At 36.6% G+C, this 18616-nt stretch overlaps 2 non-coding genes across 2 annotated transcripts; both read right to left on the bottom strand.

Moving 5' to 3' along the window:
- Positions 1–10020: 10020 nt before the first annotated feature.
- LOC145740517 (5S ribosomal RNA) lies at positions 10021–10139 on the bottom strand. Its single transcript, XR_014181455.1, has one exon. It is a non-coding gene; the product is annotated as a 5S ribosomal RNA (ribosomal RNA).
- Positions 10140–10326: 187 nt separating this feature from the next.
- On the bottom strand, positions 10327–10445 carry LOC145740515 (5S ribosomal RNA). Its single transcript, XR_014181454.1, has one exon. It is a non-coding gene; the product is annotated as a 5S ribosomal RNA (ribosomal RNA).
- Between the last annotated feature and the right edge of the window lie 8171 nt (positions 10446–18616).

Raw genomic sequence — 18616 nt, 5'->3', positions numbered from 1 at the left:
ATCGCCGTCAATTTTTGGTGGTTCAACCATTACGGAAGGTTGATCTGTAATAACCTGGTCGTCGATCAAAGTCGGTGTAGGTTGTTGTTCTTTAGTGTTTACGAGAGCGTATCTCGTAGTTTGACTTGAATTTGGTTTGGGCTTCCTATCGTGTACGATGCGTAGGTGGTTGGATATAGTTTGATGTTTTACTTTGTGTTTTCGTTCTAAACTGTACAGAATTTCACTACATCGTCTACATTTTGTATTCGACTTTAGTCTGTCGATCAAGATTCTTCTTTGGCATTTGGTGTCTTCGGGTGATATTTCGCCGTCAACTGATATAAGCGATGTTAACGATGAGACTGAATCCGCGTCATCCTCTAATGACATGTACACCAAAACAAAACTATTGGCGATTTAAAATTTATTGTCTATAACAGCCTGTACAGGGCTGATAAATTCACTATGATGTTGAACACCACTTTTACTAAAAAAAAACACGGAATTTTGTAAATAAACAAAATCGTATTTGATATCAATAAAAGAGCGTTATCTCAAAAATTCGATCTGCGCCGCACGAATGCTGGGCAGTAACTGGACGGGAACCGGTATATCCAGCGTGGTATGGCAGTTGCCTGAAAACTAATCAATAACCGAGTAATAAAAACCACCAAAAGTGTAGGAGAAATGCAAATGTCATTTTCTTGGTTGAAATGATTGGCTTAATTACACTGGTCGACAAAAAAAATATTTTTTTTTGTAACAAAAAGCTGAATAGCCTAAAATGGTAAAATGGACCAATATGAATTGAAAACAGCAAAAAAAAAACTTGTAGCACGTAAGGTTTTCTTGTTACGTTAAACAAACCACAAGCGTAGAACGGTATTATAATGCATATGTTATTTATCACAAAATATATTTTACAAGTAATTTAAATCTCTATAGCGACTGTATCTAGTTAATAATAAGTTGAAATCTAATAACAATACAAATATTCAAAAAAGTTATTTGAAACACACCAAATAGTTCTATTTTTTTCTTTTGTGTGGGGTGACGTCTTCTCTCTTCAAAAACCAGCAATAGTCACCCATCATGGCTTCATCCCATCGTCCTTGGTACCTTGTTTCCATTGTCCTGATGTCCTGATGGAACCTTTCACCTTGCTCGTCGCTAACAGCGCCCAAATTCTCCGGAAAAAATGATAGAAGGGAATGAAGAAAGTGAATTTTTAAAGACATTCGAGAACCAAGCAAATTGTAAGATTCCAAAAGTTCCTCAACTATTTGTTCATAATTTTGATCCTTATTGTTACCTAAAAATCCCTTCACCACTCTTACAAATGAGTTCCACGCTCTCAATTCTTCTAAGGTGAGATTTTCCGTGAAATGAACATCTCCCATCAATTTTCTAGTTTGCGGTCCAATAAAAATACCTTCTTTTAATTTGGCGTCACTTAACTGAGGAAACACTTGTCTCAGGTACTTAAATCCTTTACCATCTTTATTCATAGCCTTCACAAAGTTTTTTATCAGTCCGAGTTTTATATGAAGAGGAGGCAAAAGAACATTTTTTGGATCTACAAGAGGCTCATACTTAACATTTTGAGATCCAGGTTGAAATGCACTCCTCTCCGGCCGACCATCAGTGATTTTAGATTAATAGATACCAATACAAGGGAAAAACTCTTTTTCTACCTATCTTTTTTTTTATCTTTTCTACCGTTTGTTCATCTAGAATTACAAAGTCGTATATGCATATAAACTCCTTTTGGAAGAACGCTCTTTTGTATATAATACTAAAAATATTTAAAAAAAAAACAGTAACTACATATGAATTTACGAATATTTCCTCTTGGTAAATAAGTAATATCCGTTGTGTTAATCCCAAAAAAGCAATTCTTTTTTACAGTTTCATTTTGGCAGTAATTCTAGATGAACGCGTTGTGCCGACTCTGCCGAACACGCCTACCGTCGTATTTTAAGCCGCGCCTAAGTTAAGTTTGATTCAGGCTGTCATTTTTTCACCTGTATTGTCACAGTGTGAACCACCCTTAACTTAATCTTGGCTTAAAGTATGACTGTGCAAATGGGGGTTCGTCATATTTGCTCTGCTCCTTCATGCGGGGCTTCAACTCAAACACGGCTATTACTGGCCAACATCAAAAGGTTTAATGAAGCTTCTGAAAAAAGTGGACGTTCTAGGACTTTATGGGATTTTTTTCTATTACTAGAAAGGCATAAGCATTGTGAAATTAATGGTCTGACTGGTGTTACAAAAATTGTGTCGGCCAGTGTTATCCCAGAGCTGTAGCTAGTTTCTAAAAAGAAGATATAACCGACTTCAAAAAAAAAGCTTAAATTCAGTTTTGTGGCTATAAAACCTCTGAGAAACCCCTTCTAGGAACAGAATATGGACTTACACAGTCAAATTATCAGTCAGGTGACAAAAGTTTTTGTATATGAGTAGGTATTGTCAAAAAACCAACTTTTCAATTGAGCTATCTACATGAGCTGTTTTATTCTAGGTTTAAGTATTAACATTATAATTGTGTTCTTTTTTCCACACACTCAATTGTTCCAAATAAAACTTTGTACACTGAACGTTTGTATTAAGTACAATAGGTGGCAAAGAAAACTGGTCTTACCACATAAACAGTGATTGTTCCACAGATTGAGTGTGAGTGGGTGAACCTTTCACCATACAAGCTTTGCTAAAAACAACTTTGTCTTACTAACCTAATGTTTGTTTGGATAATAGTGGAGTTCCAAATTAGCAAAGGTAGGTGAAATGTAGTGATTGAAAGTCTCTAAAGAGAAACAATTTGCTTCTAATTCAATACACCATTTCACAGGACATACCTTTACTAATCAAATGTGAACTCGAGTTACACATTACTTGCAAATAAACTATTTTTGGTTAGTAGACATTTTACAAGTATCCTTGTAGGTGAATGATGTTCAAGTTAACTAATAGAGCTAATTAAATATCAGTACTTACCTTACCCTGTAGAACTAAGGAAAAAACATTGACAATCAGTTATAAAAAATGCCTTTTTATTAACATCATACAATGTGAAACCACTTAAACACTATGGTGTGTTGATAACACTACAAAACAGAAGGATACAATAAAACTGTCACATAGGTCACTAAATTGCACCACTTTTGAGGGAAGTATTTACCCTCTTTTGTGGTCCCTGTAGAGTAAAGCAACTTATCTTCAAACATCTGCAGGCCTTCCTAGTCCATTGTTTTTATCACTTTAAATCGTTTGGTAGTGTTATAAAGAGGCTTGAGATAGATGATTCGGTCATCCTCATTAAATATTTGCAAGCAAAACCAGTGTTTTCTTAGTAGTAGTGCTTAGAGAGACATTGAATGAGGTTATGAACGCAACTTATTGAATGTTTTGATTACAGAATGAATGACAACGATTTGTTATGATTTTGAAAGGTTGGTAGCACGACCGGATATAAACTTTCCTTAACGACCGCTTGGCGGGAGATTTAAAATTTCCGAATTTTAGATCCGTTTTTCGTCATAATGGTCAAATCTACGGTATTGAAAAAATTACAAGTAGATAGCCGAAAATGTGCTCTACAACTTTTATCTAAAGCGTTTTTCCATTAAATGAACCGTACAGGCGCAAAAAAATCAAAACCATTTTCCCATGTTAATCTCCTATGTCCAGGGTGCTCTTGGACACCTGGTATATCGATTGATAAATCATAGTAATTTGATTGATCACTGAAAATGTTTGAAAATACTCTTTCATTTCTTTATTAAATATTACAGAATCTTTGATGTACTGTTCGATTTGTAAGATTCGGGATTTTAAGATAAGCTCGTTATGAGTGATATTAGATATCATTTCTTGAAACTTTCGAATGGATGAGTCCATTATTGTTATCTGATTTATTGCATCGGTTTTAAGTTTATTCTGTGCTTCGTTTAAAGCTGTTATTTTTGCATCAATTTCCTCAGCATCATTTTGATCGAGATTACCAGTTATGCATTTTATAAATGATCCAAGTGGATTAAACAATCCTCTTTTTATTCTTTGTGAATTTTTGAATGTGGGGATTATTTGTTCAAAAAGATTTTCAATTCGATTTTCTAACACGTGCAATGCATAAAGAGCAGTATTAAATTCTTCCGAATGGTGAGTAAGATTGTTAGATAGATATTGAGCTTTAAGTTTTAGAGATTCGTATTGTTCGATTATCGTTTTTAAGTTAAATTCCTGAACGAATGTCCAATGGTCCGATATGAGTTTAGCAGTTCCAATTTTATATGGTAGTATCCCTGGGTGATTGCTTAGGTTATGTATTTTTATATCTTTTGCGAAGGTCCAGCTCCATAATCTGGAACAATGTTCTTGATTTTAGTTTCGTTAATATGAACTGTTTCGATTTGATTAGTTTTAGGATTTCGAATTTTTATTTTATTATTTGGAAGGATTTCGTTTAGAATGAAGGGGCCTAAATATTTATTTTTTGTTTTTGCTGATCGGTTTTCAGACTTTTTGTAAACTTGACAACCTATTTGTAGATTACAATTAGATTTTTCTTGATTGATTTTATTGATAATTTTTTCTTTATTTTCTTGAGTTTTACCCGCAATTTGGTCATAAAGAATTTGTGTTTTATTTTTATGATTATCGATATATTCGGTATAAACATGAGACGGTATGAGATTCATTGGATCTCTTGAGTTTGTGTGTCCTAGTATCAATTCAAATGGAGTAAAGTTAGTACTAGAGTGAATTGTACTATTATAGGCAATGATAGCATAAGGCATTAATTTAGTAATGTAGGATCTGTTTGTTTCAAAATTCGTAAGTGTTCTATAAGAGTGGAATGTAATCGTTCTACTGGAGAATTTGATTCATGATGATAGGGTGTAGTAAAATGAATTTTTATATTATGTGCATTTAGCAATCCTTTTACTACTTCATTTTGAAATTCGGATCCGTTGTCTGAAATTATTTGTTGTGGTATGCCAAAAAATTGAAAAAAATGTACAAGTTGATCCGCACATGATGTGGCGTTTCCTGTGTAAGGCAATGCTTGTGCTACTTTGGAGAATTTATCAAGAAAAGTTAGAAATTTTTGTTTTTCTGCCATAAAGGTGTCTACATGTATGATTTCGAATGGCCTTGTTGGGGTTTCAGTAAGAATCAAAGGTTGATCAGGTGGTTTTCGGTCATATTTCGTTCTCTGGCAGATTTCACAGTTATTAATGTAATTGATTACGTCATTCTTTAATGATTTCCAATAGTAATTTGATTTTAAATAATTATACGTTTCCTGAATGCCTCTATGATTAGTTTTACCCTCATGACGATATTTGATCATTAACTCTCGTTCATCGATTTCTACATTATTGATTAATTTCGAGCACTCTACTAGTTTTACATTCTTGAAATAATTGCTCATGCAAGAATGAAAGTATTCCCTTAACTCTTTAGAATACAAATATACGTAGGTAGTTTTCGCATGTAAATACTCTCTCAGAAAGTTCTTGATAGTTTCACTATTGGCTGGTAAGGTAGCATGAATTATTTCGTTTCCATCAAAATTGGTTCGTTCGACTTTTATGTAGGGGTCATAAGGTGATTTTTTAACTAAAATTTGGTATCGTTTATTATTAATAATTTCATCTAGCATTGTCATGTTTGAATGGTTATCTACGTTGTTTACGCTATGGGCTGTGCTTGAATCATTATCATTGTTATTTTCGATTATAGTCTGATTTGGGGGTCTTAATTGATAGTTGGTAATAATATTTATTTTAGGGGTGTTATATTGGGTTGTATTTCTGAGGTTGTGTTCTAATTCCTGAATTGTTTCATTTAAACGTTCCGATGTAATAATATTTGGATCTAATGACTCAACTCCCAAAAATTTTGCTATATCATCATTGATATTACCTGGACAATTAATTAATGACTCAGTTTCGATCGCGTTTATTGAGATTCTGGATAGTGCGTCCGCGTTTGTATTTAAACTGCCTTTTTTATAGATAATTTCGTAGTCGTATTCTTCAAGGCGAAGTCTCCATCTTACTAGTTTAGAATTTGGTTCCTTGAGATTAAAAAGCCAAACTAGAGGTCTGTGGTCCGTATAAATTTTGAATTTTTGACTATATAAATATGGGCGAAAATATTTACAGGCCGACACAATTCCTAAGAGTTCCTTTTCGATGGTAGAGTATCTTTGTTCGGTGTCGTTAAGCGTTCTTGAAGCATATGCGATAGGCTGATCGTTAGGAGGATTTCCCTGAGATAACACAGCACCTAAGGCGACATTGGAGGCGTCCGTAGTGAGAACAAATGGTTTAGTAAAGTCGGGATATTTTAAAATCGGTGCATTAATTAACAGTTCTTTTAGTTGTTCGAATGATTTTATGAAAGATTCATTGTGAACAACTTTGGCTCCTTTTTTCAAACAGGTAGTCAAAGGTTTACTAATTTTTGCAAAATTGGAAATAAATCTTCGGTAATAGCCTGCTAAACCAAGAAAAGATTTTATTTCTTTTTGAGTACGAGGTATAGGGAAAGTTTTGACTGCTTCAATTTTATCTGGATTAGGCTTAACTCCATTACAATACAAGTAATTTTATGTCCAAGATAGGCTACTTCTTTGTGAATAAATTCCGACTTATCCAATTGTATTTTAAAGTTCGATTGACGGAGACGATCGAAAACTTCGCGTAATCTATTTATGTGTTCTTGGAGTGATGTACTAAAAATAATAATATCATCTAGATAAACTAGACATATCTCGTTTTGAAGACCTCTAAAAACATTGTTCATGACCCTTTGAAATGTGGATGGGGCGTTTTTCAAACCGAAAGGCATACGTTTAAATTCGTAATGACCAGTATCAGTAGAAAAGGCGGTTTTAGAGATATCAGCTGGATTCAATTCAATTTGGTGAAAGCCATTTGCCAAATCAAGGGTTGAAAAGTATTGAGCTTTACCTAATTTGTCTAATATGTCCGAAATATTTGGTAGAGGAAATTTATCGTCTATTGTTTTTTCGTTCAGCTTTCTATAGTCTATGACTATACGCCATTTCTTTATTCCGGAAGCATCTAGTTTTTTTGGTACTATCCAAATTGGGCTGCTCCAAGGTGAATTTGAATTTTGAATTATTCCGCTTTCTAGCATTTTATTAATTTGCGAATTTACCTCTTGCTTATGCACAGCGGGATATCTATAGGTTTTAGTAAACAAAGGGGTTTCATCTGTTAGGTTGATGTGATGTTTGATTTGATTTGTAAAAGTTAGAGGTGTACCCTCACAATAAAATATGTCACGATACTGAAAACAGATTGCATTGTATTCTTCCTTATTACAATGGGAAAGTCTTAAGTTTTTTAAATTTTGTTTCCTTAAATTGTCAAAATAATCAGTTATTTCTGTGTCCGTTTCCATTTTTTCCACGAAATTAATTTCGGTTTCATTTATAGTCTCAATTTCGAATGGTTTTAGAATATTGATTTTTACAGGATTTTGACACGGATTTAAAATTGTAGTGAAAGCGTGAAAATTTTCAACTTTAACAAGAGCTTCAGGCATTTCAGCATTACCAAAATTTACGTAATTTAAAATACCAAAACCACTTGGTTGATTTACTGGTAAATTTATTTTTTGACAAGTTCTAGGTGGTATCGTGATCTCAAATGTGTTAGTATTATGTAGTTTGTTTTCTTTATTTTCAAAACGTAAAGGGATGGTTATATTGGGGGTTTCTAAGAATAAATTTTCTAAATTTATTTTAGCACCTATTTGCGTAAGAAAATCGATTCCTAATAATCCATCAAATCTTGGTGAAAAATCAAACAAAAAAAACTTGTGATTTCCAGAAAAATTGAATGATGGAAAAATTGGAATTTGTACTACTTCATTATGCAATGACGTTGCATGTGCTGTTCGTACAGAGAAATATTCTTGTGATATTAAGTTAGGGTAGTTTTTGTACGCTAGTTGGGGTTTTAAAAAACTTTTGCCACTTCCAGTATCTATTAAAAAATGTGCATTTAATTCGGGTAGAAATATAACAGGAAGGTCGCATTGTGTGTGGTTGTTTAAATTTATTGCTAAGTTTGGTAATTTGTTAAAGGGGCTATCGGAAAATTTCCAACATTTCCTAGATCTTCAGGACATTCCGGATTTGCAAATTCGTAATCGTAATTTTGAAAGTCCGATAATTCATTTTCATTAAATTGGTTATAATCAATTTGAGAATCGTTATCGTACAATTGAGTTTCAAAACAAGTTTGGTTTACGCTCGAGTTTATGTCGGTATTATTTGGATAAATGTCTAAAGTTTCAGTTGAACTTTTATTCGGCAATTCGACAGATTGATTAAACAGTTCTTGACTTACAAAATTTCTATTTTGAGGATTAATTGCTTGTCTCAGGGCTCTATTAATTATAGTATTTCCTGAAGATATGTCCATTGGTTCTCCTCTATTAAAATTTTGATTTTGTGGTGGATTACAATGCCTTATTCCAGAATTTTGATTAGTTGGTCCCATAGTAGGTCTATTATTAAAATTCTGATTAAAAGTTCGACTTTGACCCGACCTTGGCTTGAACTGACCGTAACCTTTAAAAGTTAAGTCATTCCTGTAAGGATATACATTTCTGGGTTGGTTAAAAGCTTGCGGTGTAAAATTAGGTCTTAGATAAGCGTTTTGCTGAAACGGACTACTAAATAAAGGTCTATGCACTGGAGCATTGTTATTGTAATTCGTAGTATGGAAAGATGGTTGTGAATGATGTTGATAATTATTTTTATTATGACTCATGGTTTGAAGGAGACTGTTCGGCTGTGGTGAAATTTTATGATTTGAAGCCTGTCTATTTCTAAAATAGATAAAATTTTCTTCTTCTACAGCATGTGTCATAGCTTCTTCGACAGATTGAGGATTTTTTAATCGTATAACAAGTTGCATGTTATAGTCTAAGCCATTAATGAAAGTTTTTGTTGTTAATTTTCCATATTCAGTAATTTTTAAAAGTTTAACTTCACGTGGATCATTTGATGCATTAATTTTTGAATAAAGTAAACTTCTAGCATCTTGTAACCTAATTCCGAATTGCAAAGAATTTTCATGTTTATGCGGTTTCATCGTAATGATATCTTGTACCACGCAATCAATCGATCTTTGATCCGAAAAGGTAGTTTTAATTGCTTCTTTTACTAAATTCCAATTATTAAGCTCGATCCGCGAGGCTATTAGATCTGCTGCCCTGCCAGTGAGTTTACTTAAAATTGTGTCAAATAGAGCAATATTTAACGGTGCATTAGGATGAACACGATCTAGATGTGCTTCAAGAAAGTTTTCGCAAGCAGAAATAAATCTACAGATATGTTTAGTATTTCCATCAAATAATGGTATGTTATCGGCTTGGTACCGAATTAGAGAGTAATTTACGTTAGCATTAGTCATTGTAACTTAAACAGAAAAACTTATAATAAAAATATTTAGTGAAAGAAAAATAGATAACTTCCAACTTGTCACCAAATATGCAACAATAATTCAAAAATGTTCCACTTACAATATTGTGACGAACAGTGCCTTGTTAATTTCTTAAGTTCTACGGAGTCCAAAAGGAGTAGCGATGTAGTCTTCTCCCTGGTTACCTATGAGCTTCGGGACAATGCTCGTTCCCTTGATCTCGCACCAATAGGATCGGTCGATGTGAGACTTCTTCTCTGGTCGTGAGCTGCTTGCCAATTTTTCAAAAACAGGTGATGTTCGGATTCGCCCGTAAATCGTTAACACGAACCGGTTTTTTATGCTCGATGCACGAACGTGGTATGGCAGTTGCCTGTAAACTAATCAATAACCGAGTAACAAAAACCACCAAAGGTGTAGGAGAAATGCAAATGTCATTTTCATGGTTGCATGGTTGAAATGAATGGCTAAATTATCTCAGAGCTGTAGCTAGTTCCTAAAAAGATGATATAACCGACTTCAAAGAAAAAAGTTTCATATCATTTTCGTCCACAAGTGTAAAAAAAGGCAACTACACGTGGTGTTCCCAGGCGGTCACCCATCCAAGTACTGACCACGCCCTACGCTGCTTGACTGCGGTGATCGGACGGGAACCGGTATATCCAGCGTGGTATGGCAGTTGCCTGCAAACTAATCAATAACCGAGTAATAAAAACCACCGAAGGTGTAGGAGAAATGCAAATGTCAATTTCATGATTGAAATGATTGGCTTAATTATCTCAGAGCTGTAGCTTGTTTCTAAAAAGAAGATATAACCGACTTCAAAAAAAAAGCTTAAATTCATATCATTTTCGTCCACAAGTGTAAAAAAAGGCAACTACACGTGGTGTTCCCAGGCGGTCACCCATCCAAGTACTGACCACGCCCTACGCTGCTTGACTGCGGTGATCGGACGGGAACCGGTATATCCAGCGTGGTATGGCAGTTGCCTGCAAACTAATCAATAACCGAGTAATAAAAACCACCAAAAGTGTAGGAGAAATGCAAATGTCATTTTCATGATTGAAATGATTGGCTTAATAAACAACTCCTTCAAGCAAGGCATCTTCCCAGACCAACTAAAAATGCACTAATAAAACCTTTATATAAAAATGGTGACTAGAAAGCCATTGAAAATTATAGACCAATAAACCTTTTGACTGGCTTTTCTAAAGTCTTTGAATTGGCTATGTGTGATCAACTGCTAGACTTCTTTAATAAATGCAGTTTATTCAATAAACCAACATGTTTATATCACTGGCAAGTTCAGAGAAACAGCTGTATTTTAATTTTCAAAATCAATTCTGAATGTTGGGAAGAGGACGGAAGGTCATTGGCTATATTTTTAGATCTATCAAAAGCCTATGAATGTATAAATAAAGAGTTATTTATTAAAAAATTAGAGCTATATGGCGTCAGAGGACATGCATCACGCATGTCCTTTTTCTCCCTCTCCTTAACGTGACAATATTTAGAACAAAACAATGTAGAAATCAAATACAGGCTAATGTAAACTTACTGGATCAAGAACTAAAAGTTGTTGCAAATGTTAGTTTTTTAGGATTAAAAGTTGATGAGTTTCTTGATTGGAGCGAACATATAAGTGATTTAATAAACAAGCTAAATTCAGTGTGCGGAATAAGGATCGTTGGTAGATACATGAGCGAAAAAACCCAAAACATTATGTATTATGCTAATTTTCAGCCAGTTTTAAGATACGGGATAATTTTCTGGGGTGAAAGCAGTAAGGTGCAAAAACTGTTTGTTCTTCAGAAACGCCTTATGCGATCAATAAAAAGAATGGAATATCGAGAAAATAGCTATTTATGTAACCAGTTACGAAAAGCGATTTTGTGTAACGAATGAATGTTTGTAGGGCGAGCGCAGCGAGGTCCTACAATTTGAATGAGTTACACAATAAGACATTTTCGAAACGTGTTGCATAGATAATTTTTTCTAATTTTGACCAAAAAGCGGTAAAAACCAGCTTTTAGCACAAATATTCACTTTCATAGCACCTTGTATAAACTGTGACAACGACATGTTATGATGGATGTCGCCCATATGTTTCTGCGGAAATGCATAAAAACAGGGAGCGATGAAATGAACTTTTCATAACTAGTTACATAACTAGTAACATTTTGTCACTCTAATCAGTTTTGAAAAGTGTCACTTTATATGCCAAAATTAGAAAAAGGCGTTTTTCTAATTTTGGCATATAAAGTGACACTTTTCAAAACTGATTAGAGTGACAAAACGTTTTACTTTATGTAACTAGTTACATAAAGTATCACTTTATGTAACTGGTTAAGAAAAGTTCATTTCATCACTCCCTGTTTTTATGCATTTCCGTAGAAACATATGGGCGACATCCATCATAACATGTCGTTGTCACTGTTTCTACAAGGTGCTATGAAAGTGAATATTTGTGTTAAATCACTTTAAAAGATGGTTTTTACCACTTTTTGGTCAAAATTAGAAAAAATTATGTATGCAACACGTTTCGAAAATGTCTTATGTGTAACTCATTCAAATTGTAGGACCTCGCTGCGCTCGCCCTACAAACATTCATTCGTTACACAAAATCGATCTTTTCATAACTGGTTACATAAATAGCTATTTTAGGTCTGAGAGCATCTTAACCGTATATGCCCTATAAGATACGGGATGGTTTTTTATGGTTTTTTCGCTCATGTATCTACTAACGATCCTTATTCCATAGCACACTGAATTTAGCTTGTTTATTAAATCACTTATATATTCGCCCCAATCATGGGACTCATCAACTTTTAATCCTAAAAAACTAACATTTGCAACAACTTTTTCTATTTTTTTTAAGTATATGTATATGAACGATTAATCTTTTTTTCAAGAATAGCAACGATTTTGAACCACAGATTTCTCATACATATAATACAAGACTAGTGAATATGAATTACCCTATTCATCGATTATCAATGACAGAGAATAGTGCATATTAAGTATATTTGTATAATATTTTTTAACAAACTGCCGAATAATATTAAATTAATATTAACAAGCTCAAAGGTTGTTCAAAAGAGAAACTAGAAATTTGTTATTAGATCTAGAACCCTACTCAGTTAATGACTTTCTCAAAGACATAAGGTAAAATGTAAATGTTATTAGTCTGTAAGTTAGATTGTTGTGTTTTTGAATGACGCATTTTCTTTTGTGCATGATATTGTTGCGAAGCGAACTTTTGATTATTAGTTAGGATTTCTTTAGTTATTTGTTGTTACCCCTGTATGTTACGTTGCTTTGTTTACGTTCTACATTCTTTTGTCTGTGTTCTAGAAAATCCTGGCTCCGTTGCTTATATAGAGAGAGATTTATGTTATAGCTTAATGAGTGTGAGAGAGAAAGTCAATTTCATGAATATTTGGGAACTTTCTAGAAACCATGGAAGCCTATATAAGCAGCTGAACCAGGCCTGGTTAGTTAGTTGTTGAGTTGATGGTTGTAGTGAAGTTGAAGTTGTCAGATAACGAGGTTAAAAGTCAGTGTCAGTTTATTGTTTGTAAACAATATACAGTGTTGTACAAGAAGTGTGTCATTAAGGAGTACGACGGTACATTTGGTGTCAGAAGTGGGATAGGAGAATCAAAGAAGAGTTCCAGAGGAAGACAGAATAAACCGACAAAAGCAGAAGGTGTGTTGAATGCCTGTGAGTACACGACAACAAAGCGCCAAAATGGATTAAGGAATGAAACAACTTATGGAGATGATTCAAGTAATGAAAGCAAGTCAGGACCAAAAGTTCGAAGAAATGAAAGCGAGCCAAGACCAAAAGTTCGAAGAAATAAAAGCAGGCCAAATAAGTCAAGAGCAGTTCAAAGCAAGCCAAGACCAAATTAAAGACCAGTTTCAACGACAAGATGAAAAATTAGACCGAGTAATAAATGAAATAAAAGGAGAAATGGACAACAGGATGGAAATTTTGGAAGAAAAGGTAAATGAGAGGATAAGCGGTATGGAGGAGACCGTTCAGATCTTGCGAGAGGAATTTGACAATCTACAGGAAAAGTCTTCAAAGCCAACCGTAGTCGCCAGTTCTAGTGTCTGCTCAAATATTAAGCCACCAGTTTTCGACGGTAAGACCTCATGGCAGGTTTACAAAAAACAGTTTGAGGCTGCCGCAGAGGCCAACAATTGGACATCAAGTGACAAAGCCACTGCCTTGGTTTTGTCACTTCGAGAAGAAGCACTGGAGGTTTTGCAGACTTTGGACGAGAGCCAGTACAAAAACTACGACGACTTAATCCAACATTTAGAGATGAGATTTGGAAATAAGCACCTAGAACAAGTATACGAAGCTCAGTTGTCTAGTAGGACCCAAAGAAGCACGGAAACACTTCAACAGTATGAAGCCGACATTGCTCGATTAGTTTGTCTGGCCTATCCAACGGCCTCTCACGACATTAGAGAGCGAATGGCAGTACGGGCTTTTGTACGAGGTCTTAAAGATTGTGACACAGAGCAAGCAATACGATTAGCGAGATGCCAAACATTGCATGATGCTCTTGCCTACGCTTTGGAGTTTGAGGCGGTCAAGCAAGTATCACGAGGACATACTCGAGTGCGTCAAGTCAGAAGCCTTACACCGGAACCGAGAAACCGATATTCCAATTCAGATCACACAATCACTCAGTCAGACTTGAATCGTCAGCTGGAGACATTTCGAAAAGAACTAATGGGAGCGTTAAATAGAAGAAGTCAGAACAACCGAAACGCTCAAACCACCACGTTTACTCGGTCATTGGAATGCTGGAACTGTGGAGAAAAGGGGCACATTCAATCGCAGTGCCGCAAACCTAGAAGAATGCAGAACCAGGAAAACGAAGAGTAGCCAGTTTTCCGGGCCAAAAGCTGGCTACGCAACACTGTCAAGCCCCACCAACCATAATTAAAAGTAGCCCGTCTTCAGCACGAAAACACCAGCTTAATAGTGACCGGTAAGATTTGCGGCCGGGATTGCCAAATGGTTGTTGATACCGGTTCTTGCCATACTATCGTAAGGCCGGACATGGTAAAACACTGCAGGATTAGCGACACTGGTACAAAGTTTATATTGGAAACTGCCGCTGGTGAGTCAATGCCTGTTCTGGAAATCCATGAAGCTGAAGTGAAGCTTGGGCGACATGTCTTCAACCATACCGTTTTTGTGGCCAACATAACTGATGACGTCTTAATGGGCTTAGATCTTATGGAGCAACACAAGTTCCAGCTGGATTTGGAGAATAGACTGATCAAGACTGGACAAGACGAGATTGTTATGATGACACCCGAACAAGATATGCGTGTGAGGAAAGTCACGTTGCAAGAAGATGTCAACTTACCTGCAAGATAGGAGACCATCGTTAAAGTTAATTTGGATAGAAAAACGGAATTGAGCAAACTTCAGCTGATAGAACCGAGTTATGAAGAGGAAGATGATGCTGTGAAGAAGGGAGTTCTTGTAGCCCGCACCCTAGTCCAGCAGAAAAACGGCCAAGCATACGTAAAAGTCGCCAATTTGAAAGAATGTGGTCAAAGATTAAAAAAGGCGATATAATAGCCAAATCCGAACCAGTACTTATGGTGACTAAGGAGTCGCACGAAACAAAACCAAACCCCGACAGTGACCTTCCTGAGTGTTTGGTGCACTTAAAGAAAAAGACGAGCTCAATTTTGACTGATCAAGAAAAACAGTCTTTTGGCCGTTTGCTTCACGACTACAAGGACGTGTTTGCCTTAAATGAAACGGATTTGGGAAGAACTCATTTAGTGAGGCATAAAATTGAAACAGGGGATTATTTGCCCATTAAGCAAAGACCCAGACGACTCCCATTGGCTAAGCAGGCAGAAGTGGAAAATCTTATACAGGACATGGCGGATCGCAGCGTCATTGAGGCATCCACCAGCCCTTGGAGTTCTCCTGTGGTACTTGTTACTAAGAAAGATGGGTCGACAAGATTCTGCGTGGACTATAGAAGACTAAATGAAGTTACTAAGAAAGACAGTTATCCCTTGCCCAGAATAGATGACACCATAGACACTCTGGCTAACGCAAAGTGGTTTTCCACCTTGGATCTAAAAAGCGGATACTGGCAAGTGGAGATGGATCAACGGGACAAAGAGAAAACTGCCTTCTCAACTGGAAATGGCTTGTGGCATTTTAACGTCATGCCTTTTGGACTTTGCAATGCTCCGGCAACCTTCGAAAGATTAATGGAAACTATTCTACGAGGATTGACTTGGAAAACCTGTCTTGTTTATTTAGACGACATCATTATTATGGGCAAAACATTTGAAGAACACCTGCAAAACGTTGAAGAAATCTTCAAGAAGTTCAGAGGGGCAAACCTGAAATTAAATCCGAAGAAGTGCAGCTTTTTCCAAGAAGAAGTCGAATACTTGGGACACGTTATATCGTCAAAAGGAGTAAAAACCGACCCGAAGAAAACTGAAGCTGTAAAAAATTGGCCTGTTCCGAAAGACAAGCATGAATTAAGAAGTTTTCTGGGATTGTGTTCCTATTACAGAAGGTTTGTTCGTGGATTTGCTGATATAGCCAGACCCCTACACAAATTGACGGAGAATAACCAGCCCTTCGAATGGACTACAACATGTCAGGAAGCCATGGAAGAACTGAAAGTAACCCTTTGTTCTCCACCAGTTTTGGCTTTTCCACGACCTGGGGAAGAGTTTATTGTGGACACAGATGCTAGTAATATTGGTTTAGGCGGAGTTTTATCTCAAATCCAAGATGGTGAAGAACGAGTGATCGCCTATTTCAGCAAATCACTATCAAAGCCAGAGAGAAATTATTGCGTAACCAGGAAGGAGCTGTTAGCCGTAGTGAAAACAGTCGAGCAGTTTCACAAATACCTGTATGGACAACGATTCAGACTAAGGACGGACCATGCCTCTCTGAAATGGCTATTTCAATTCAAAAATCCAGAAGGACAAATAGCTCGATGGTTGCAAAGACTTCAAGAGTATGACTTCCAGATTGAACACAGAAAGGGACGTTTGCACGGAAACGCGGACGCAGTGTCACGAAGACCTTGTGTGGAAGGTTGCAATCACTGTAAACGCCTGGAGATAGCTGAATTTGGAAAGCCTTGTCGAAGGATCGCTCTGAAAAATGACATCGCATGGGATCGGGAAAACTTGGCTGCCGATCAACGAGAAGACCCCGATTTAGGACAGATAATTAACTGGAAAGAGCGTGGAGAAAGACCAAATTGGGAGGAGATTTCCGCTAAGTCTCCAACATTAAAGGGATATTGGGCATTATGGGAGTCCCTTATTATTGATGGAGATTTACTAAAAAGAAAATGGGAAAGTCCGGATGGGAAAGAAGAACGACTACAGGTAGTTCTGCCAAGAAACCGAGTTAGTGACGTACTGAAAGAAGCCCATAATGGAATTGGTGGAGGGCACTTTGGCATCAACAAAACGTTAAATAAAGTTAGGGAAAGGTTCTATTGGCTACAAAGCCGCTCAGATGTAGAAGATTGGTGTCGGCGTTGCGCAGACTGTTTCAGTAGCAAGGGTCCCAAAACTCGAAGCCGAGGATGTATGAAGCAGTATATTGTCGGAGCTCCGTTTGAGAGGATTGCCGTTGATGTAGCTGGACCTTTTCCCAAAACTAATTCCGGAAATCGCTATGTCTTGGTCGCAATGGACTACTTCAGTAAATGGCCAGAAGTGTACGCAATACCAAACCAGGAAGCCGCTACTGTAGCAGAAGTTCTGGTTGACAACTTCTTCTGCAGATTTGGAGTACCGAGGGAGCTGCATTCGGATCAAGGGCGTAATTTCGAATCGGCAGTATTCACGGAAGTGTGTGACCGATTGGGAATTAGGAAAACCAGAACTACTCCATTACACCCACAGTCAGACGGAATGGTGGAACGTTTCAACCGGACACTAGACAACTACCTAAGGACAGTCGTCGATAACAATCAGACAGATTGGGATCAGCACATTCCGTTGTTCCTGATGGCTTATCGATCGGCAGTACATGATTCCACTGGCAAAACACCAGCTAGTGTTGTCTTTGGAAGGGAGCTTCGTTTGCCAATAGATCTTCTTTTTGGACGACCGGAAGAAGCCCCAGCCTCCTGTGATAGCTATTCAGAAAAATTGGCGCAACGCTTGCACGTGATCCATGAGGAAGTCCGACAGAAGTTGAAATTTGCAAGCGACCGACTAAAGACAAGATATGACATAAGGGCCAACAGCAGCGGATTCCAAGCCGGTGATCAGGTCTGGTTATACAATCCTGCTCGAAAGAAAGGAAAGTCACCGAAGCTACAGAGGTCATGGGAGGGACCCTACGACGTTATAAAGCGTCTGAACGACGTCGTCTACAGAATACAGCGAGGACATCGGGCGAAAATGAAAATAGTTCACCTGGATCGACTTGCACCTTACCGACCACCCAAAGCTGGTGAAGTTGATGATCGGGACGATCAACTCTAGGAGGGGGGCAGTGTTGCAAAGCGAACTTTTGATTATTAGTTAGGATTTCTTTAGTTATTTGTTGTTACCCCTGTATGTTACGTTGCTTTGTTTACGTTCTACATTCTTTTGTCTGTGTTCTAGAAAATCCTGGCTCCGTTGCTTATATAGAGAGAGATTTATGTTATAGCTTAATGAGTGTGAGAGAGAAAGTCAATTTCATGAATATTTGGGAATTTTCTAGAAACCATGGAAGCCTATATAAGCAGCTGAACCAGGCCTGGTTAGTTAGTTGTTGAGTTGATAGTTGTAGTGAAGTCGAAGTTGTCAGATTACGAGGTTAAGTGTCAGTGTCAGTTTATTGTTTGTAAACAATATACAGTGTTGTACAAGAAGTGTGTCATTAAGGAGTACGACGGTACAGTATTTTCAGGTTTGTACGCGATTTTCACAGTGTCTGATCCGAGCAACCTAGAAACAGTTTCTGAGAGACCTTTAATGTAGTATTTTATAATATTTACAATTAGAATTATCACTTGAGTCATTGGTAATTTGTTTCTCAAGTAATTTATTTATTAATTTTTGAGGATATGAATTTTTAGTTAAGTAGATTTTAATACTCTCTAAATTCTTTGTGTGAAAGTTTGGATAAG

Source organism: Ips typographus, linkage group LG1 (assembly GCF_016097725.1).
Source record: "Ips typographus isolate SLU linkage group LG1, UJ_Ityp_2.0, whole genome shotgun sequence".
Lineage (NCBI taxonomy): Eukaryota > Metazoa > Arthropoda > Insecta > Coleoptera > Curculionidae > Ips > Ips typographus.
Note: the sequence above shows the minus strand (reverse complement) of the source record. Positions and strands in the feature narration are given on the sequence as shown.